We start from the raw sequence: 22,652 nt of genomic DNA on the forward strand, positions 1-22,652 counted from the left end.
CTTTTTATTGGTTATTTGTGAATTTCACATCATGCACCCCAATCCCACTCATCTTCCCCTCCCCTCCTTGGAAGCTGTGTAGTGTGTCACAGTGTGTCCCACATTATACACCTTTGTCTACACTTCTTTGCCTGTAGGTGTTCCTTGCAATGAATCATTGGTCTGGTACGAGGCCTCTGGATTCTGCTACTTTATCAATACTGGAACCTCACTGGGATTCTTCTTGGATATCCTGGTTTTGCCCTGTATCATGCAGATCCTGTAGTTTTAAACCTATAGCACCCACCCAGTTCTTTTGTGAGGTAGATGTAGGGGTGGGCCAATTCAAAGTTCTGGATCTGGGCCTGAAAGGTATATGACCTGGTCAGCCAGATCTCTAAATCTCAGGCCCTCAGGGTCGGCTTAACAGCAACCCCTGTTCCCAAGGTCAGTTCTACCCTGATACCCAGTTGAGGTGCATGGCCTACTCTCCTAAGTGTTGCAGCCAGGAAGGGCCAGGGCCAGTTTTACCACTCTCATGATTCCAGGACCAGCTTTCCTGCCTGCCATAGATGAAAAGAGAATGGGGGCCAGGGAGAGGAAGGTATCTCTCTTGACCATGCCACCACCCAGCAGCCAAGGGGCAGGGCTGGCTCTCCCATACTCACACTCTCAAGGTCAGTTCACCCACAACCTTAACATCCATGGCCAGCTGTATTGTGCCACCCAGGTGAGGTTTAGGGTCAGCTCTCCCACTCTGATGACCTCAGGGACAGCTCTCATACCTATCCATAGGGTCAAGAGGTGGGGGACATCTCTCCCTCTCCAGATGAGGTATAGGGCCTGTTCTCCCAAATTCTGCAACAGGTGAGGGACAGGGCCAGCTCTCCTGCTCTGATGACTGCAGGACCAGGTTTCCTGCTTTCCAGGTGGTGAAGGGGAAGGGAGAAGGAAGGTATCTCTCCTTTGTCAACACCACCGCACAGGAGACAAGTAGTAGAACCAGGTCACCCATGCTTGTATCCTCAGGGGCAAGCTCAACTGCAGCTTCCACAACTGCAGCTGTCTGGAAGTAGGGTCAACACTCTTACTCTCATGCTCCCAGGGCCAGCTCTCCCATGATATCCATGTGAGTGGTGGGGTGAATTCTGCACATCTCTCAGATATTAACATGTCCCTAGGCAGCAGCCCAGATTAGGTATATCCACCTGGATATCCCTTTGGTAACAGACACCTGCTGCTTCAGGGCTATGGACCCAATGTGGCTTCTGGTAGCACTATGGGCCAGGATTCTGCCATTGTCCCAGGTGGCATCACTGTCCGTTCAAATCAGGCTGTTCCTCACTACCCTTGAGTCTTCTGTTCTGCCACTTTTCATTGTGCCTGCATCTGCATTCTTCTGTTTCTCTTTGTCTTCCATTTCTCTACCACTTACTTGTTCCTCATAGAGGCAACTGAGGTCTTTGAGTGTCTGAGGTTGCCTAAGGAGTACTATGCCCGCTCATGCATTAAGGCACCAGGCAGGGGTCATCTCAGGTACACCTTTTCCTTGCCCACCCTAGGCCTGCACTGCACCTGACTGATGGTCATCTCAGGCTAATTCCCTGTCCAGGCCCAGTCGTGACAGTCTGGTGATCATCTCAGGCTCTGTCTCTTCAGGAAACGTTGGGCTACTAATATTCAGAAGGTCATAGGTCAGCATCTTGAATGTAGACGTAGCCTCTTTCCTCTCTGCCATCTGCCGATGCACATGTGACACAGCAGCCATATACATATCATTTCTATGGGCAGGTATAATATTGTTTTTAATCCTATGATGAAAGCAAGCTGGTTCCTCACTTTAAGCAGCAGCCCACATTATGTCCATAACCAGGAAGAGAACGATGAATGCTTATGCTCACCTCACTGTCTCCATTTCATACAGTCCAGAATCTCAGCCAAGGGACTGAGGCCACCCAAATAGGCAGGTTTTCCCACCCCAATAAATTTAATCAAGATAATCTCTTATAGGTATGCTAAGAGGCCCATCTCCAACACCTTATCATTCGTCAAGTCAATGACTTGATTAATCATCACTCAATCTTATTGAGTTAATTTTGGATTCTAGTTATCACTACTGTCTATGATCCTCCCTTTTGTTACACAGTAAGCTAGGATTTACCTCCAGGGTAGCAAACATAACTTCTAAGACCCATCTCTATTTAAGATGCAACACTACCCACAGACTATTCAACATACCAATTTGTTATGTAGATATATAACATGTTTATTATTGTTTAAATACAATTTGCCTTCAGTGAAATGTAAACTTGATGAAATCCATGACTTGGCAACGCTATTATAGTATTTTAGCACCCAGAACATTGCCTTCATATACAAATGCCAGATATATTTGAATTCATACTTTAAGAAGAACATGGTGGTTTTTCATTGGCTACTGATAAAATAGATCCTTATGAATTTATATGAGTACCCATGAAGTTCTGTGAACGTTTATGACTGTTATGGTCTTCATACAGGGCCATGGATCTTATAGGATCTTGGAAAATTACAGCAATACGTGAGATGTCTTGGTTGGTAATATCAACTTTGATCCTTGGCTTCTTCAAATGAGATACTGAATCAAATCTTGTGTATCAGCCTTTATCAGCATTTGTTTTGGTACTTCTGGAAGTCTTAGTTTCAAAGGCCTCTCTCCACAAACCTCCTCTTTTCAGTCACTCAGCATATTTTTAATAGTACATTTGCATTTTTAAAGTATAAGATCATGCTCAGTCAGCTAGACAGAAGGAACTTGTGTTACATCGTTTGGTCTAAGCCGCACCATATCTTCTTCCTGGGTGCTCGTTATGTAGTGTCCGAGACCCTGAGCACTACAGTTAACTGGCTAATTCATGCAATCTGGATCCGTTTCCCATGACAAGCGTCCCGATTTTGGATTTCCTTGAATGTTGGCAATTCTTTTACTTTTCCAACACTTCTATGTTCCATTGTTTAAGTCACGCTACTTAACCATCAGATGTTTTGTATGTCATCAAGAGAAGTTTTTAAAATTACTCAGACATATTTCAGATGAGTTTACTTGGCTTCTGGCAAGCTAGGCAAATATAGGGGCAGACCCTCATGGTCACCTCAAAGTCACTGCTCCTCAGGAAGCTGTCTCCCACTAACAATGCCGCTCTCCCATTCTGTGCAGTCAGCTCCATCCCGTTAGCTTTGTCAAACTGGTGTCCTAAAGAGACTCATGGCAGCGCAGCCAGATCTCTGCAAACGGAAGTCAGTCTGGTGCTAGACACTGTTTGACCCAAGTATATAGAAAGCACGCAACTTATCTCCATTTATTTTCTGTCATTCAATTTTATAGCTGCTGCAATCCGTAGTATTCAAGCCACTCATGGCACTGGTCTCCTTCAACTGGAAAGGAAATAAATGTTAAATTCAATCACTGACAACAGTGCTTCTCTACTTAAAGGAGCATGTGACTCACTGGAGCATCTTAAAATGCAGTTTACTGTGACCCTGGTTAATGCCTAAGTCTACATTAGACCCGGCTTCCAGAGGCTTTCCAGAGCAATGTCAAGGCCTGCACTTTGATCAAAGGCTAGTTTTGCAGTGTATCCTTTTACATTTTTCTACTCCCTTGTGTTTTGCTACCCCCTCCTTCCCTCGACTTCCTGTTCTCTTTAAGAGTAGAGAAACCTTAGAGTTTGAATCTCAAACCATGTCTTTTATTCCTAGTGATGAATCTCAAAACTGAGGGTATAAGAAAAGTTTATCTGGGAAATATATAAAATGGGACTCCTCTTTGATTCCTATGATACAGTGTGTGTGTGTGTGTGTGTGTGTGTGTGTGTGTGTGTATGTAGTAGTGTGTAGTATGGAATCGATTAATATGAATTTCTAATTTGGATGTCTATCCTTTTAATGTCTATAGTGTTAAGGTATATACAATAATTTAAGTTATACATGCAGGTAGTAAGAAGGTTGCTAAAGTGACCTAATTCTCACCTTTACCACCTCATATAGTTGGGAGCTTTGTAGAGGAAGGTTGGGTCACTGGGGAAGTTCCACTGAGAGAGAAATAAGAATCCCATTCTGTTCCTTTGCTTTCCAACATCCATGAAGTGAGCACGTACTTTGTCATGACGTGGTGCCTCCCAGAAGGCCTAAAAGTTGATTGGGCGGGCCAAGCAACCATGGACCCAAAAGTCTCCCAAAGTATCAACTGAAATAAGTGTAGACATGAGAAATGCAGATGTCTACTTAAAAAGGATATGCATTTATTCTAGAGCTAAATATTAGTGATTATGGTGGGGAATAGAGATATGGGTTACCCCAAATTCTATGCTTTCACATGACAGCTACCTCATGAAGTTTTTGTAGTAACAGAACAAAGAAAGTCGTAAATCAAGACACTCTTTTAAAGCATCTGTGGAAACACCAGGTAGAGAGGAGTCAACAAAGCAGACAGCATTTTTAGCTTTAGGTTGATGGAAGCTAGCAGTCTCTGAAGCTAATGTACTGAAAGGTTTCACATGACAGAAGGATGTTTACTCAGAGAGCTGAGTAGGGGATGACTATTAAGAAAGCCAAAGATAGTCTGGAATAAATGCAATCGGATTTTGTTCTTGCAGCATTCCAACTTCCACAGTCATTGAAGTTCTATTGGTTAAAGAGACCTTTAGGAGGTTCAGTATCAGGTACAGCCTTCATTTAGAAATGCTGGCTCACATGGATTTTCACCTCCTTCAGCTGATTTATCTCGGATACTTAGTCACAGGATGGAAAGTAGACTAAAACACCCTATTGGGTGTGAGGTGAATCTCATAAGTATTTTAAATGTCATTTCCCTGATTATTAATGATGCCCAACAGTTTTCAAAGGTTGGTCATTGTTACGTCTTCTTAGAAGAAACGTCTATTTTGGCCTTTACAATTTATTTTTAAGTAGGTTGATTTCCCACTACCATTTGATTGTTTTACATATTAACCCTTTAGGAACCTCATCCACTTTCAGTGCTGTAAACATTTCTTACATGCTGACAATTTCCAAATGAGATCTGCACCTCAGACCCCATGAGTCAACTGTAAAGGAACCTGATAGGTTATTTCTCTACTGATGAAATGAGACAATTCAAGCCGGATTAGAATATATTAAATGTTGGTTTATTGGGAAGCTGCTCTTGGTTGAGTTTATTAGCCCCAAGTATTGGTGTCAAGGGAGTCATTGTCATGGTAAGAAAAGGGGGGAGGCAGGGGAAGAGGGAGAAGGAGGGGGAGGAGACAGGGGAGGGAGAGGAGACAGGGGAGGGAGAGAGATTGAGATTGAATGAAATGTCTGGATTATATAAGAAAGAGCCTCTGAGGAAGGGCAGTCCAGCCCCATCGCTGGAAAGTTCTGGGCTGCCAGCAGGGAGCGCCAAGTTGGAACTGAGGAATGCTGGGAGAACCTGGAGGCCAGGCCTGCTTTGACATGTAAAATATGCACCTCAGTCCTTTGTCTAGTGTTGGAACTGGAAAAGAACCATCCCCCAAAGAGAGTTTACATCTAGGGAACACTTACTTATCTGTGCCTTCCTGTTTATAATAGAATCAGGCAGGAACTTGCTTTAAAAGGTGAGCTACGACCTCTTCAAATGCAGATTCATTTAGTCTGGGTGAGGCCCTCGGTGCTCACTTTTATAACTTCCTCCAGTGTTCGTGATACTGATGTCCCAGCCACCTATTTAGGAAGGGCTATCTAGCCTCAAGATTTCTCTAGCTTTTCCTGGCGACTAGACCACAGTGTTTGTGAAAACATTTTCCTCTCCGGAGAACTTAAAGCTTAAAGATAAAGGGTAGTTTAACGCTACTCATGGTAAACATTACTGACAAAGGGAAATCTTGGTGGTGCAGAGAACAGAATCTCGGGGCTGAGCCTGGGTGAAGAACAAGCATTGCAATTGGACAGTTCAAAAAACTCCCTGGCCCCGCCCCCACCCAACCCCTAAGGTGGAGTCGGCTTAAGCCAAGCTAAAGAGATAGGTGGAATACCTTTAATGAAACACTGCATTTTTTCCTTTCCTGGATTCCCACCCCCTAGCGGCATCTCACTGAGGCACAGCCCTGCCCACTTCTCTGAATCCCTCAAAAAGGCCTAACTCTTTTTTTTCTCCTCTATCTCTTTTCTAAAAATGCGTTTGCTAAACATGGGCTTCCCTAACACTTTAGGCTTCACCCTCCCTAAAGTAAGCCACCCTGCCTCCCTCGTCACATGCTGCTAGATGCTTGCCACATAGCTGACCTCTATGCTTGTTTAACTCAAACAGTGTGGCTTTCCCTCCCCGCTCCTCCATTCTCCATTCCGAGCAGCCGCTGAGATTTACGGCTCTCCTGACTTGGGTTCTCTGCTTCTTTCTTTTAAACTCCAATAAAATTGCCTGAAGAACCCCAGGGCAGGGGTGGGGGGTGGGGGGTGGGGGGACTCCCAATTTCTCCGGGATCACAAAAAGAGTCCTCAAAGTTTCAGTAAACATAATCTCAAGAGAAAAAAAAAAACTCACAAATCTACTTCAAAAAAAAAATCATATAACCGAAGTAAAATCAGTCTATTATTTCATACCTTGCATGGCCTGGTAGATGCTGTTCAACACTTATTGATGAAAGCAATAGATCTCATTTCACAGACATCCGTGAGGTGGTCTATTTTAGAGCCAGGTATGAGCGTCCATGACCTAGGAAGACGGATTCAGGCTTGGCTGAATACTATGTTCTAATGCATAGCAAATTCACAAGCTTTTTTTTCTTAAAGTAAACATAGAACAAAGAAGACTATAAAATAAATCACTTTTCAGATAGGTCAGTGGACACAGCGAGTAGGTGGGTTACAGCATGGTGGGGGATAATCAGTGATTCTCAACTTTCTACATGCTGCCAACTTTCCCATACATAGTTCCTCATGTTGTGGTGACCCCTCCCCCCACAATAAATTATTTCATTGCTCCTTCATAAGTGTAATTTTACCTCTGCTATGACTTGCAACATAAATATCAGTTATGCAGGATAGCTGAGATGTGATCCCTGTGGGGGGTCTGGAGCTACAGGTCGAGAGCCATTGTTTTAGCTGCTATCTGTCAGCAAGCCCTTTGCTTGGTGGAAACGAGAGGTCTGCTAATCCAGTCCAAAAGATTTACCGGATGTTTACAAAAGATGCCAGGTTATGTCTAAAGGATGGCAGCACATGGCATTGAAGGGGCTAGAGACACCCTGAGATAACTAGGCTCTGAACTTGCAACCCGCCAAGCATTCTGTGTGCCTGATATTTTAATCAGTCGATTAGCCTTTGCAGACACAGCTTCTTTACGTGAGTTCTATTCACATGCACGTACACTGACCAGCCTCAGAGCAATTCTATGTGAAGTCTGCTTCATGTTAAGTCACCAGCCTCTTCCTTTTGTCCTCTGTACCATTATCCCTAGACTACCAGTTACCTCTGTACATAAAGGAGACTCCCTATTTGTCTCCTTCCCCTTGGTTTGTATTCCCATGAAGCCATCAAACTAAGAAACTGCAGAACAAGATCCGTAGATATCTCTCTACCTCCATGATGGGCACTGGTTGAGAGAAAACCTGTTAGACTGAGGGATGGGAATGTAGCTCAGTGGTCATGAGTTTGCAGCTCTTCTATGAGAGATTCGAGTTCAGTTCCCATCAACTCCCTCAGGCAGCTCACAACATGTAAGTCCAACTCTAGTAGATTCCTTCTGGAGGAAGTCTTCTACTACTACTACTACTACTACTACTACTACTACTACTACTACTGCTGCTGCTGCTGCTGCTACTACTACTACTACTGCTACTGCTACTACTACTACTACTACTACTACTACTACTACTACTACTACTATTGCTACTACTGCTACTGCTGCTGCTGCTACTACTACTACTGCTACTGCTGCTGCTACTACTACTACTACTACTACTGCTGCTACTACTGCTACTACTGCTGTAACAACTACTACTACTACTAATTGCCACCACTATTACTACTACCACTAGCACTACTACTACCACTGCTGCTATTACTACTACTAGTAGTACCACTGCTACCACTAATATCACTTCACCAGTAGTAGTACTGCTACTACTATTACTACTACTACTATTGCTACTGCTGCTGCTGCTGCTGCTGCTACTACTACTACTACTACTACTACTACACACACACACACACACTCACACACTCACACACACAAATAAAAATGAACCATTAAACAAAACAACCACCAATGCATGTCTTCTCAAGGAAGCTTTCTTAGAATCTCTCATCAAATGACTTCAGTCATCAGCCAGTGTGTATGTGTGTGTGTGTGTGTGTGTGTGTGTGTGTGTGTGTGTGTGTGTGTGTGTGTTTTCCCATGTCATGGCACATGGTGCAGAGGTCAGTGCCCCCACCAGCAGGGACCCAGTTATTCGTGGGAGTCGAGGGGCACCCATACCTGCGGGAGAACCGGCGAGAAAGAGGAGTGAGACCAAGCAGTGTCCTTGTCAAGGTCTCTTTATTGAGAGGAATGTACAGCATTTAAAGCTCTGAAGCAGGAATTGAAGCTTAAGGCAGGGGAAGTACTGGGAAGTGCCCAAGGACATAAGGTGAATCATTAAACTGCGAGATATCCTCCTTAGACAAAGAGGCAACAGTCTTCCGGGGACCTGTTCTTTCTGTGAAAAGGTCAAGCCCTTCTCAGGAATATGCTCAGGGCAGGGCACTAGCTTTGCTTAGTCCCGCAGTCCGGTCCCCAACAGGTCGGAGTACATATTTCTAGAAGTCATTGTCACTTTCTACCACATGAAACCCCAGATTGAACTCAGGTTGTCAGGTTTTGGGGCAAGAGCCTTTGCCTGCTGAACTCTCTCTGCGATCCAACCAGTACCACTTTAAATATGAAGAATACTGGTTTGTTTTATTAGGAACAGCTGTTCATTTAATTAGCTTTCTTGGCCATTTGTGATATCACCGGCCTTTAGTCTCAGCACTTAGGAGGCAGAGGCAGGCAGGTCTTTTTTAAGTTTGAGGCCAGCTTGGTGCACTGTGTTTCAGGCTAGCCAAGGCTGTTTAGTGAGATCTCGTTTAAAGCAACCCCCCCCAACCGCACATGAAGCTGCATATGGATTTGCTTTGCTGTCTTAAATAAATCTAATGTGATGTTTTCCTCAATTGTTCTTTTATTCATGTTATGCCTTTCAGTTCAGAAGTGAAATGATTTTGCCCAGGGTTATTAGAGCAAAATTAGAGTCCAATTAGTCACTTTGAGTCTTTGCAACCAAGTGGCTGATTCCTCTTTAATCGTTAACAAGCTCCAGTGTTCACACATTAATGCCGGTATCTAAGGAATCTGAAGTTGTACAAACCATGCAACTCTAAAATATTTGAATATTCTTCTACTCTGTTTGAAAAATGTGTATTCTGCTGGTCTGGCCCCAGAACTATGAATAGAAACACTGCCAAGCAGAGGTTGCCATGTCACTAGTAAGAGATGTCATGTTTGATTCATTTCGATTGGACCCCTTTGAAAGGCAATATTGGTGGTCCGTCTCGTTCTCTGCTTATAACTCAAAATGTACATTGAAGATGTGTATTTTTTTTCCACTAAAGGAAAAAAATCAGTGGGGTGAGGGGAAACAGGCAATTTACCTAGGCTTTCCTCGGTGTTTGCTTTGATTTATGGTGGGCAAGACATAGATTAACCCCGATTTCCTACATCCAAAACAAGACTTTTGACTCCAGCTGGCTGTTGTATGAAATATTTTTCTTCTCTGTTCGTCTCTCCATATTTCTTTCCTTTTTTTTTTTTTCACTGCCGTCCTCCCTCTGCTGCAGGGATTTGTCCTCTAAAAGCTCGGGGTGGGAGGGAGCAAGGACTAGGAGCAGGCAGGCAGCAGGAGCTGGAGGACGCTAGGATCTGGCTTTTGTTATTGGTTGGCTGGGGCCTGATGGATGGTCGAGGGCGGAGTGAGCTCTTCTCAGTGTGTTCTGCGGGAGCCCAAGTACAGAGACCATATTTACAGGTAAGAGGAAAAAATACGAAAAGAAATTCATTCTTCATTTCTTCCTTCCTTCCTTCCTTCCTTCTTTCCTTTTTTTTTTTTTAAAAGGGAAATGCTCGGTTCTAGTAGAAGCATCTTAGGGAGTGTGGGAATCCTAAAGGCGCTTCCCGAAACCGGTCCTTCGCTTGACTCCGGGAAGCCTTGATGAGCAGCTCCTTGTGTCTGCAAAACCCCTTTCCGATTTAAATACAAAAATGCACAAAAAACCACCAGGGACGTGTCTGTTTCTGGTTAGCCTTCTAAGCAATCGTCCCTGAGCACAACGGACTGATAAAATCGTGTGTCTTTGTGTGTTTTATCAAGGCTTGTATTCATGGAAACCAAAGACGGCATGAGAAAAGCTTGATAGACTCCACAGGTCCTGAGAAAATGGAGCCTTCTCTGAACACTGGATTCAGTGTTGGGTCGTTATATTTCCCACCCAGCAAGGAGCTTGTGATTTTTGTTTTTAAGTTTGCAGTTTCTTTTAGCCTAGACTTTGAACGAACGGTCTGTGTGCACGTATGCCCTCTTCTCTCTATGCATCTCATGCCCTGAGTAGCTGCAGCGTTTGTCAGCAAATGTGGAGCTGACGTGTGGTGATGAAGTAAAGATCTATCGACAGCTGTCCACATGCACGGGACGGTTTTCCGTTTAGAAAGCACAGAAGTCTAAATGAGAAAGATGAGACTTGGCTGAAAAGTAGTGTCTGACCGACAAATTTCATTTCTGCATCAGCTGCGTCAAGGTTAAGAAATTCCACGACATACTGCTAGCAAAAGCCTCAGGCAGTTCGTACGCCTAAAGTTTGGACTTCACTAGTTGCTTATAATGCCTGACATTATGTTTTATTTTCTTTTATGAAAACTAGGAAAGGTTTTTATTTTTAGCAGCATGGAATAAATGACATCTTTATAATAATAAAGACGGTGAAATAATTTTATACCACAACACTAACTCCTCTGTTGGTTATGTTTTATAAGATCATTTAAGTCGGAGAGGAACTCATTCCCATTGAAGTCTTAAAAATATGGTACAGTCGTGGACACATTGGCATCCAATTAATACCTGTTGACTGGAGTAAAACAAAATCATAACAGTGACGTAAATATTTTGATGCCTTTGAATGAATTAAAACTTACTATGAATAACTGTAATTTCTAAGAACATTTGGTCTTATTTTTGCTTTGATTTGGAAGATGGATGGTACAAACCTTACAAATTCTTAAGGAATTGAATGGTAAGGAAATACTGTTGGGTAGCAGGTAAAGATTATTCAAGTTAACGAACACCTCCGTCGAACTCCCTTAATCTACTGAATATCTGTAAGCGCTCAGATGCTATGTTGCTCTTTCCCATGGTTTGTTTTGAACCATTTCTGTTTTTCAAAAATCATGACGCAACGCTAAAATTTCTCTGTGTTTCCGATTGTTGATGTTTCTCTTTAAAAGCAATTTTTTGGTTTTTCAAACAGAACGGTGATTGCAATTAATTCAAGTTTCTCACCCCCCCCCCATGGAACGTAAGGTGGTATGCAAATTTAAATAAATACTCAGCTGCTGGAATGTGGCAGAGACAATAAATCAAGGCAGAGACATTTTTCTTTTAAAAAAAGGAATTATAAATTCTGAACAAAGCTACCTCTAGGAATGAAGAGGGATTGATGAAAATTAGAGAGCAGAGTTCCACATGGTTTTAAATTATTCGGTTGCCTTGGAAACCAGCTGCTGCAGATGCATTTTGCTTTCTTTAGCTAAAAATATCATCCTTTTAATAATCACTAAGGGAAAGGTTCTGAATAAAAGCAGAATGTATTGTTGTTGCTTTTTATAATTTCCTTAATGGCTCACATATTTTGGATGGAAAGTAGATAAGTCCTTCTCCATCAGTATTTCCTATCAGGCAGTGGCAGATGTCTGCAAGGCTCCCTGAAAAAGGGAGACAACTGTGGCGGCTCCTACCGCAGTCTGCGGGGTGTGTGTGTGTGTGTGTGTGTGTGTGTGTGGTACTGGAGGCACAAGAGAGGAAGAAGCATGAAAGATGATACAGGCAAATGAGAACCTTCCAGAGCTCTTCAGTAAGATGTGACCAGACCATTTGTTTCCTCCTGGTGCAGCCGGTTTTCAGATGTAAATAAATATAGGTTTGGAGTTGGTTCTCAGGTGTAAACATGGGCTTGTTTGGTGTTCCTCTGCACTGTGTTTGATTTCATTTTTATCCCCAGGTTGCAGAAGTTAGCCATGCACTGAGTAAGTTAAAAATGAAACATATTTTTAATGTATTGTTAACCTAAAAAAAATAAATAAATCAGGAAATGCATGCCCGGGTGCTGAGTACTGAGTAATTAAATCGGATTTGGACGCAATGGGATAAGGACCATCTTAACTCAAGGCCCAGGCCACATTGTACTAATTCAGTCATTAACTTACCTTGATAGTCTATCTAATGAATGAAGGACTCTCCATTCTAGCAAGCTAAAGACGTCGTTTTAATATTGAGGCAATTCATTTTAAATTTAATACGTTTTTATATGTGCACATGTATATTTGAAGTGTTTTCCTTTGTTCGAAGTAAAGCATTTGTTTTATATGGCTTAAAAAGCCCATCACAATTATCATCTTATTTTGCTCTAGGCAATCTCTGAAATTAAAATATTTTCATTTCTTGTGCTCGGTTCCGTTATCTTTTGCTAAGAAGGGAGATGCCCATAATGCTTGAGTTTTCCTTCTTGTTGTAATGTAAATGAGGGTCTCACTTCTGTTATCTCTTTACCACGTGGTGTTTAAATAACTTTGATATGGAATACTTTGGGTTCATAATAGTAATCTTAGCTGGTTAGATTTGGGGGTGAGCAGTGTGGCAGATACAGAACTACATGCTTAAACCACGTGCTAAAATATTTAATATCTACATTATGTGCTGTTAGACCCAATGAGCACATCATTGCTTTGCTTTTCTGGGGGCCCAAGGATAGTGGGGAGTAGTTTCTCTCAAATAATGTGAATATGATGATGATGTTGAAAACTACACTCACAAGACAGAAGAGCCAAGAGCTGGTCATGTGACCCATGCAAACAACCTCATTATCAGGCACAGTCAAGGTATATTTCAAGTTCATGCAGATTATGTACCAAATACACGTATTTGCAATGTTAAATAACGTAAAAATACAGTTCATTACTTGCACCTATAAAGTTTTATGCATCTCTATTTTCTAAAAATGGCTTGCTACTTTTGTAGATGCTTTTGTACAGGCCTCCCAAGCCTCATAAAATTCACTAAAGAAAATTAATATTTAATAGCTTCCTCCGCATCATAGGTAGGCAACTTTATGTCTGTAATGGAAAGATGCTAGTTTGATAAATGAACTCCTGTTTCTGGAAAGGAAGTGCTGGGATTTGCCAGAAAGTGTAAGCGCATCAGGGTAAGAGAGCCTGAGGCAGATTTTGCCAGTTTCACATATAATACATACGCAAAGCGATGGAAATAAAAACTCACATTAACATCTACTCCCTGGTGCTATCACTCAAAAACGTGATCGATTAGATGATGTTCTCGCTTGCTTTCTTCTATATTTGTACCTGATATTTAGCGTAGGAGTTATATAGGAGTGGAAAGGGATTCAATACCGTGGCTGCACTTTAATTAGGCTTTCCCGCCTCAAGGAGCAGGGCGTGGAGTTTGTTATCGAACCAATGATAGCATTTGGATGGTCGTGAATCTCAGTCAGTGGGTAGGGCGTTGTATTTCTCGGTCAGTTGTTAAGATTTCAACCACGGGCTAAATGACTTAAGAGTTGTCGAATGTACAGATTGTGGAGACCTGGAGTCGCGTAAGATTTCAAACGTTCTCTTCAAGGTATGAATATCCTGATGGGTACCAGCAATGTGTATCAGCACGGATATCATGGACAGGGGAGGAACTTTATGGACATTAATAGCATCATTTAATATTTAGATGAAATGGGATAGGACTGGGGTTGGGAGCTCTCATGCAAATACCTGGTGGACACAGCTTTAGCTCAGTCTCGGCAGTTCCGGTCTGGTCAGGCCAAAACCGGGGACCCAGCTGGATATAGACTCTAGTCCTATCTGCAACTTCTAAGTTTGACTGAGAGACACTGCCTCAAAGCCTAAAAGGAAGAGCAGTAAAGAAGAGTCCCCATATCAACATGAGGCCTCCAACACCTATGCACACATACACGAATTTACATCTCCACAGTTGGTGATCACACAAGTGAACACGCCTTTTCATACCTGCATCCCATACTCAGCTGAACATGAGAAAAAGGGAGCTGGTAACCCTGCCATATATTCCCCAACAGCCTTTATATTTCGAGCATTTCGGTTTAACATAATAGTTCAAAAGAGTAAAGAAGTATAGTGCACATGACACATTTCTGTGGGGTTTTTTTTGATTGATTTTTACATTAGTTAAAAATGGAATTAAGTTATAAGAAAAACAACAAATGCTTTTATGCAAAATTTTGTATTGCTAATCAATATTCAGCACAAAACTCTTTTAAAAACATTAATATTTTTCCTATAATGTATATTTTAGGCTCTATTCCCTAGGAGCATGGGACTTACTCATAGATATCTTCTTGAAGTGTTTCAGTGGAGGAGAAACTAAGGCACAGAACGTTATTATTGAGGCATGGAGGGAAAAATTATGTACAAAATTGTGATAGTCAAAAAGCTACTTGTTTATATTAAGTGCAGAATGTATTCCGTTAAAGATTGTGTAAAAGAAAAATGAAGTTGAGCATGGCTTTGGAAGAACGTAAAAAAAAAAAAAGTGTGACTGGCCAGATCTCATGGGCATAACTAGACTTTAGAAGTGCATGGAACTCTGCACTGGACCTTCTCTGCCTCCTGGTGAGGCCGGTGAGCTTGACTTGCTGTCGCTGTTCCTTCACGTTTCTAAGTTTGACAACAAGGTCAGAAATATATTTAGTTTGTTTTCTAGCAAGTGTCTAAGCGTTGCTTGCTGTCATGTTACAGATCCACCATAAATATTTAATAAATGAAACGGTTTTGTAAGCAGCAGGAGACATGAATATCTTTACAATTGTTTCCCTTCCTTCCTTCCTTCCTTCTTCCTTCCTTCCTTCCTTCCTCCTTCCTTCCTTCCTTCCTTCCTTCCTTCCTTCCTTCCTTCCTTAGACTAGCCATTAAGAGTCATCACGCCCCCGGAAGTTCTAGCCGTGCTGGAGTAAACCTAGAGTACACAAAGAGATTTTCTGAAAGCTTCATTTTTTTTTTTTTGTTCTCTTTTCTTTCCCCAAAGTCACAGTAATCCTTGTTTTACACCATCGGAATTTTCCTATTTTAGCTCATAAACCTCAATTTTTATACTGTTTACTTACTGTGATTGCCAGCCCACCTAGTGCACCCACAGAAGCCTTGTAGTTCTCAGCGTCAAATGAGAAGCTGAGCTTGGAGACTTTTAGCATTTTCTGTCTTTGGCGAGTACAGGATACCCAAGTGAGGCTCTAGAGAGAAACGCCCCCTTCTTGTTTTGCCCTGGCTGGACTGTTATCTTAGTGTGGTCATTACATCCACCCTTTGCCCTCTGTAGGATTCTCAAAACCATCTAAGCTGTAATTGCTAGTGGCAGGGTTTTGCTTACACAATGCCTGATAGGCGGTGTGTGCTGCAAATTGTGTTGCTGACTAAATGAATGAGGCGTGGGATGGTCCCAGCCACCCCGCCACCTAGCCTTCTCTAATCACTCAGTGCCTACATTCTCCCATGGTCCTTTTCTTTCATGGACTACTTTAGGAATGCCCTTGAATGTGACAACATGCATATCAGAAATGTCATGGATTCAGGCAAAATTTCACATTGCAGATTTTTTTTTCTATCTAAACTGCACTTGAGTTCTCCTGTGTTCATGAGGGATTTCATCTGCATACATTCCCCATTTCATGCCTCTCTGTTTCATTAAAGGCAGCAGTCAGCCCTCCATATTAGCTGGTCACAGATTCAACCGCGTATAGGTTGAAAATATTATGGGGGACATGGCATGTGCTCTTAGGCAGGATAGAATAACAGCTATGACCATCGTGGTTTTTTATGGCGTTTGACATTACACAGAGTACAGAGGCCCTCCGTCATGAACTGTGGAAGGGCGCTAGTGTGCTGTGTGGAATTCTGAGTATTTCCATGATCATGAACCTTTGTCAGTTTTAAGACAGAGAGGGTTTCTTGGAACCAATTTCTCACAATACTGAAGAGTGACTTCCATTTTAATACGTACACTCATCGAGAGCATCGTATGTTCAACCAATAGATTAGCAGCAAATTAATATAATTAAGTAATTATATGAATGCATAAGTATTAATATCGATGTATAAAACATAGCAGTGTGTGCATCAGCCATCTTTTTTACACATACTGGGGTCAATGAGTCTACTTGGTTATGCTAAAGATGTCCAGTTACATGTGATGAAAGCTAAAATTATGGGGTTGTGGGTGTAGCTTAGTGAAAGTATTTGCTTAGCTTGAAGAAGGCCCTGGGTTTGACTCCTAGCACTGAACAAACAAACAAATAAACAAACAAACAGAAAAGCAAGCAACCAGAAAGGCACACAGTGTTCAGACACCCTTTTATTTTCTCTCCCGTTTTTCTGCCAATTGTGTTGTGCTCCGGTGAACAATCCTGAGGCAAAATATGCAACAAGTCACAGTGCTGGGTTCGTGACAGAGAAACCAAGGATAGGTGTTTTCACACTGAGAACCAATGTGTCGTTTACTTAGATTCAATACACCTCAAGGTAAAGGTGAGCGGATAATCAGGGGAGTGGAAGCCCTTTGATAGAGTTTCCACGACAACCAGGGAGAAAGGGTCACAGGAAGAACAATGGAGAAAGGAAAGCAGGGCAGGAGGGACAGGAGAGGAAGGGGAGGAAGAGAGGGCATGGGGGTGGGGTGATACAGAGACACACAGAGAGACGGAGACAGAGAGAAAGACAGAGAGAAAGAGACTGAGACAGTGAGAATGTGTATCCAGGACCCTGTCTTGAAAAACAAAGGGGAAGAAAAAGGAAAAGGCTGGGAGAGAGAAGAGGAAACCAATTTTAAGCACTAAGGTACCACTGAGAGAGCAAGAAAAATCATGGTGGCTGATTTCAAATGTGCAGACGTCTGAGTTTAGACTCTGGCTCTATGATCTGCCTCTGTGGCCTTGGCCTTGACATTAATAATAACAATAGCTAAGTGAATCTGTTAGGCTGTTAGTTCTCGGCTGTGTGAGACATTATCACAAGCGGAACGTCGTAAGCACCTCTGAGAGTCAGAAAGCATTGTCAGAATCCCACAGGCTGGGATCCAAGTGTCGGGCCAGTGGCGCTCTGTCAGCCAGTGGTGCTGGCACATTTCATTCCAGGCTCCTGGTAGACTTCAGCCCCATAGATTGACATTGGATTGCGCTCCGAGAGGCGGTGCGCTCTCTGTGCCACGAACTTCTTTCTTTTGAACACCCTCTCATCCTTAGTATATAACCTTTGGGCTAGTAGTTCTCAACCTGGGGGAGCCCTTTAGGGGTTCAAACCACTCCTTCACAGGGGTTACCTAAGACCATTGGAAAACACAGATATTTACATTACAATTCCATAACAGCAAAGTTAGAGTTATGCAGTAGCAATGAAAGTGATTTTATGGTGTGGGGGGGGTCACCACATCATGAGGAACTGTGTTAAAGGCTCACAGCATTAGGAGGGGTGAGAGCCACTGCTCTATGCCCAGTTCGAAAGACTCTTGTGATTAGATCCTATGCCCACCCATCAGGTCACAGGTTCAGGTGCAAACCCTTTTGCCACACTCTGTATGCCTATGAGTGTGATCTCCAGAGTGGCTTCTCATAATTGCATAACCGTGGCCTTAAAGAAGCATGGATATTCGGCCCAGAGAATGTGAAGACTGTTGTAACGTCCTGTTGGTCGCTTGCCGGAAACACTGGGATTGCGCTAGGCAATGTATTCTGTTAATGCTCAGTATTAATTTGGATAGTGGAGCAGGCTGCAGTATTGGCAAAGGTATGGTAAAAATATATCTCAGAGCACCATCAGAGAAACAAATTGGCAGGGCCTCTCTGGCAGCCAAACTGGCAAAACGTTGGGAAGTGTCAATGCTTCCACCTCTAGGAATCCATCCTAAAGTTGTGTTCGACAATATAAAGATTTGGTTAACATGCTACTGTGATTTACATGTGTTTCCTCGGAATATGTGTCTTCGAAACATATGCTTTTTTAGAAGTTTCCTTAAATATTTATAGTACGGTGAAATACTATGTAGCCCAAAACACTAAACAAAAATTAAATGAAACACCTAGTTATGGAAGGAGGTGTTTTGCGACACAATTGGTGAGATTATAGCCTATAAAATTGTGTGTGCTGTGGCAGTCTATTCATAGCCTTTCCTGGGGTGTGGGGTAGACTTTTGGTAAAATCTGATGACTTAGTGAACAAATATACCCTGACAAGTTCCCATTAACTGTTGTCTAAACAGATGAGAGACTTCTTTGAGAGCATGAGGTGGGCTTTTTGCAGAATGTGGTCACTGAAAATGGGGAGACCCACACAATACCCACCGTCAAGAAGGAGGGTGCCCTTAATGAAGATTTCCGTCTTTGACCTGACAGCTCTTGGCAGTGGTCCATCATGTGATGGCCCGAAGGCGAGCATGCAGCTGGCTCCTTCACCCCTAATTTATTAACCTGCTTAATGTCAATAATCTGGTTCAATTTCACTCTCAGCAAAATATTTTGTTTTTGAAGAAAATTAAATTTATAGTCAGTTTCTTACAGTTCTGGAAATGAGTCAGCCGAAATCAAAGGGTTGTGTCCAATGAGGGGCTTCTGGATGACTTGTGACCTGGTGGAGGGAAGACAGCTATACATTTCAGCAAGTAAAGCCTCTGGCCACCAAACGTGATGACCTGAGTTTGATATCAGAACCCACATGGTGGATGGAGAGAGAATCAACTCCTGCAAGTTACCATCCTCTCTTTAGATACATGCTATGACAAGGGTCTCTCTCTCTCTCTCTCTCTCTCTCTCACTCTCTCTCTCTCTCTCACACACACACACACACACACACACACACACACACACGCATGCACGCACACACACCAAACAAACAAACAAACAAACAATAAAAGCAAAACTTTTGGTGAAGGTGAGAAAGCCTGATAGCATAAGAGGAAGTGCTCAGGAGAGATGGGGTCGGGGATCCAGGCTGTCAGGACGTTCCTTGTGTATTTTCTTCAGCTCTGTGATGCATCTTGAAATAGAGAATACCCATGAATGGCAGGGAGGCATAGAAATGTTCAGTCTTTAGAACACGGGGATGCATAGTCTAATGCTATAAACTGGCTACTCATTAGTCCTGTTTTTTTTTTAATTTTATTTTTCTTGGATATTTTATGTATTTACATTTCAAATGTTGTCCCTTTCTTCCCTCTCTAATACCCCCACCCCTTTTCTATGAAGATACTCCCACCTCAACGACCTGGCAGTCCCCTACATTGAGGAAAGGAGCCTTCAGAGAAACAAGGGCTTTTCCTCCTATTGATGCTGGACAATGCCATCCTCTGCTACATACATAGCTGGAGTCCTGGGTCCTTCCAGGTATACCCATTGGTTGGTGGTTTAGTCCCTAGGAGCTCTGGTTGGTTTATATTGTTGTTCTTCCTATGGGGTTGCAAACCCCTTCAGCTCCTTCAATCTTTTCTCTAACTCCTCCATTGGGGTTTCCTTGTTCAGTCCAATGGTTAGCTGCAAGCATCCTCATCTGTATCAGTAGAGCTCTGGCAGAGTCTCTCAGGGGACACCCATATCTGGCTCCTGTCAGCAAGCACTTCTTGGCATCAGCAATAGTGACTGGGTTTGGTGGCTGCATATGGTCATTGGTCCTGTTCTTTAAGTGAGAAACTCAAGAAAATTAAGCCCCCACAAACTGTGACAATGAGCCTTTTTTTCCCCCCATCAAATCAAACTGTTAACTTCTGGTGAGTCTTGAAACTTTGTATTGTTTACCAGGGCTAGAGAGATGGCTCAACGGACTGTTCTTCCAGAGGTCCTGAGATCAAATCCCAGCAACTATATGGTAGCTCACAACCACCTGTGATGGGATCTGATGCCCTCTTCTGGTGTGTCTGAAGTAGTCTGGTGTGACAATGTACTCACATAAAATAACAAAACAAACCTTTTTTTTTAGAAAAAGAGATTGTTTACCAGTTGGCCTGAGGTACAGCCCACTGCAACGCACACTGCTTCCTGCGCTTTATCCTTTCCCCTTCACGGAACCTTTTCCTCTAAAGATTTCATTTTTCAGTTGTCAGCTCTCAGATCCTAACAGTCCAATCCCAGAGATGTGCTTTTAATTGGGGGAATCTGGGTGTCGCCAGACATGTGGGTCAAAATAATTCTTCCCAGCTGCCATCTGGTGCTCTCTCTCCTTTGGACCCAGCCACCTGCCTCAGCCCCTGCAACCAACCTAATTTCTTCTGCCTCTTGTTCTTTTATGACTAAATCCATGATTTAAAAAAGACAATGCCAAGACCCTTTAAACTCCTCAATTGTGCTTTATCCCATTTAGAGATGCCCCTGTCTTCAGAATCTCTCATCCGTGGTTGACCTGCCTTGACTCATGTCCAAAGAATTGGCCAATCTACCTCCATTTTTATCCTTCACCTATCTAGCTCCACTCACTTATCTCGTTGTTCTTTTTCTCCCATTCATTCATTTATGCACTTTACATCCCAATCGAAGCTTCCCCCCTCTCCCCAGTGCCCCTCTCACACACCACCTTCCCACATAACCTCATTTCCCTCCCCTCTGAGAAGAGGGGGGCTCCTCACTGGGTACCAACCTACCCTGGCACATCTTCTGTTGTTATTTTGTGGTGATGGTGGTGACATCCAAGGCCTTGTGCATGCAAGGTAAGCACTCTACCATGAATGACTTTTTGCAAGGCCTTCTCCTTGCTAGCTATTGCCAACTACTCACTGGTGAGCAATTCAAGCCCATGACTGTACCCCAGCTATGTGGTAGCAATCAGTCCTACAGTAAGAGGAAGAATAGCATGTGGAAACAATGCAGTACAATGGTACAGACACACTGGTCAGTGCTCTTGGTTTATGCATGGTCATTCAGCTGTCTTGGCCCATAATATTATCCTAATTACAGGCTGTTTTCTCTATCAGTTGTCTGACAACCCAAACCTCTCGGTCTGTGGAGGCATGTATCTAAGCCCTAGAGACTTTACTAACTTTAGAGAATTAACTTTAGAGGAAGGTCTTCATATGCAACATTCTTCATAGTTCTCCCCCCCACCCCAGAATGGCAAATTAGAGTTTGCCTTTCCATTCTTTAAGTGATCTTTCCTGGGTTGGTAGCTAAAACAGTTATTTCTCATGTATATCATCATGAATCTAGCATACAGATTAATGACTTACAATTTTCTACTCTTGAATCCAGTGATCTGATTTCCTGTTCAAGTCTCTGGGCGCACATATAATTACTGTACTGTCATTTTAAATATTTTAATCCAAACTGTGATTATTCTATATCTTATTCCATTCAGACTACGGTAGCAAAATACCATGGATGGGGTGGATTGTTAACGACAGGAAATATAGTTCTTATTATTCTGGGGATGGAAGCCCAGGATCAAGATCCTATCATATTCTATATCTTCCTAGCCCTTGTTCACTATAACCTCACAGCAGAATGGGCAGCAGGGGGAGGGGGGAGTTTGGCAGGAGTGATGCACTCTTAGAAGGAAAGGGCTTATTGGCTTCCCTGACAATTATTCCCTCAGACCTACATCTTTTGATGCTATCATCCTGGGTTAAGTTAGGAGAATAACCCATCCAAGTTACTGATGCTGACCATTCTCATTCTCATCTGTGTTGTGAATCAGTGCAATTCCAACTTCAAATTACAATGCAATTTGAAAATCGCTCCTTTAGCTTTGCAAAAAAATCAATAGGTGCTAATCAGATACGGAGTAGGAAGTCTAGCATAGTAAAGGACTGTTTCTGGCTATGTAAACAAGGCACCAGTCGGGTTAGAATAGGTTAAACTGTAAAAGAACTTAGCCAAAATGACCTAGCCACAAGTAGGCATCTCTCATGTAGACCAGAGAATGCAGTCTCTCATCTGTCCCATCACGGTACCCACCACCCTACCGTCTACCTGACTGAGAAGCTGTTTATTATCGTAGTTATGTACCATTCCCTCTTAGAAATGGCATATTTCTTGGCAGCGTTGTTACAAACAGCGCATGAGAGAGACAACGAGGGGACTACACGATTTTTATCACAGCCGACCCTACTCCCTCCTGAAGGTCTGCCACTGTCTCGTTACTTGTGTTTATGACCCCTGATTACTTACTGCTTCTCTATAGGTGCAGAGAAATTTGTTACTCTCGGTGGTTTCATGATTTCCCAAACTTGACATTAACAATTTTTTTTTTTAAATTGTGAATCCACCTGCACCTGAATGGCTCTCCTTGCCTATGCTGCCACAAAGAGTGAAGAAGTTTAAATTAATGTTTTATCCAGCAAAAAGATTTAGGTACTGTAGTCTGTCATGTGTAAAATCTA

The 22,652-nt window shown here is 42.7% G+C and overlaps 1 protein-coding gene and 1 non-coding gene across 3 annotated transcripts in view; one reads left to right on the plus strand and one right to left on the minus strand.

Annotated features, from left to right (window-relative positions):
• Window positions 1-1,640: 1,640 nt before the first annotated feature.
• Window positions 1,641-1,771, minus strand: LOC116902601. Its single transcript, XR_004388190.1, has one exon. It is a non-coding gene; the product is annotated as a small nucleolar RNA SNORA17 (small nucleolar RNA).
• Window positions 1,772-9,873: 8,102 nt separating this feature from the next.
• Csrnp3 (cysteine and serine rich nuclear protein 3) overlaps window positions 9,874-22,652 on the plus strand; it is a 176,201-nt gene continuing 163,422 nt past the window's right edge. For both annotated transcript variants that reach the window (XM_032903411.1, XM_032903410.1), the window contains exon 1: window positions 9,874-10,022. The gene's annotated coding sequence lies outside the window, so the exon portion shown is untranslated. The remainder of the gene's footprint in view (window positions 10,023-22,652) is intronic.

Source organism: Rattus rattus, chromosome 5 (assembly GCF_011064425.1).
Source record: "Rattus rattus isolate New Zealand chromosome 5, Rrattus_CSIRO_v1, whole genome shotgun sequence".
Classification (NCBI taxonomy): Eukaryota; Metazoa; Chordata; class Mammalia; order Rodentia; family Muridae; genus Rattus; species Rattus rattus.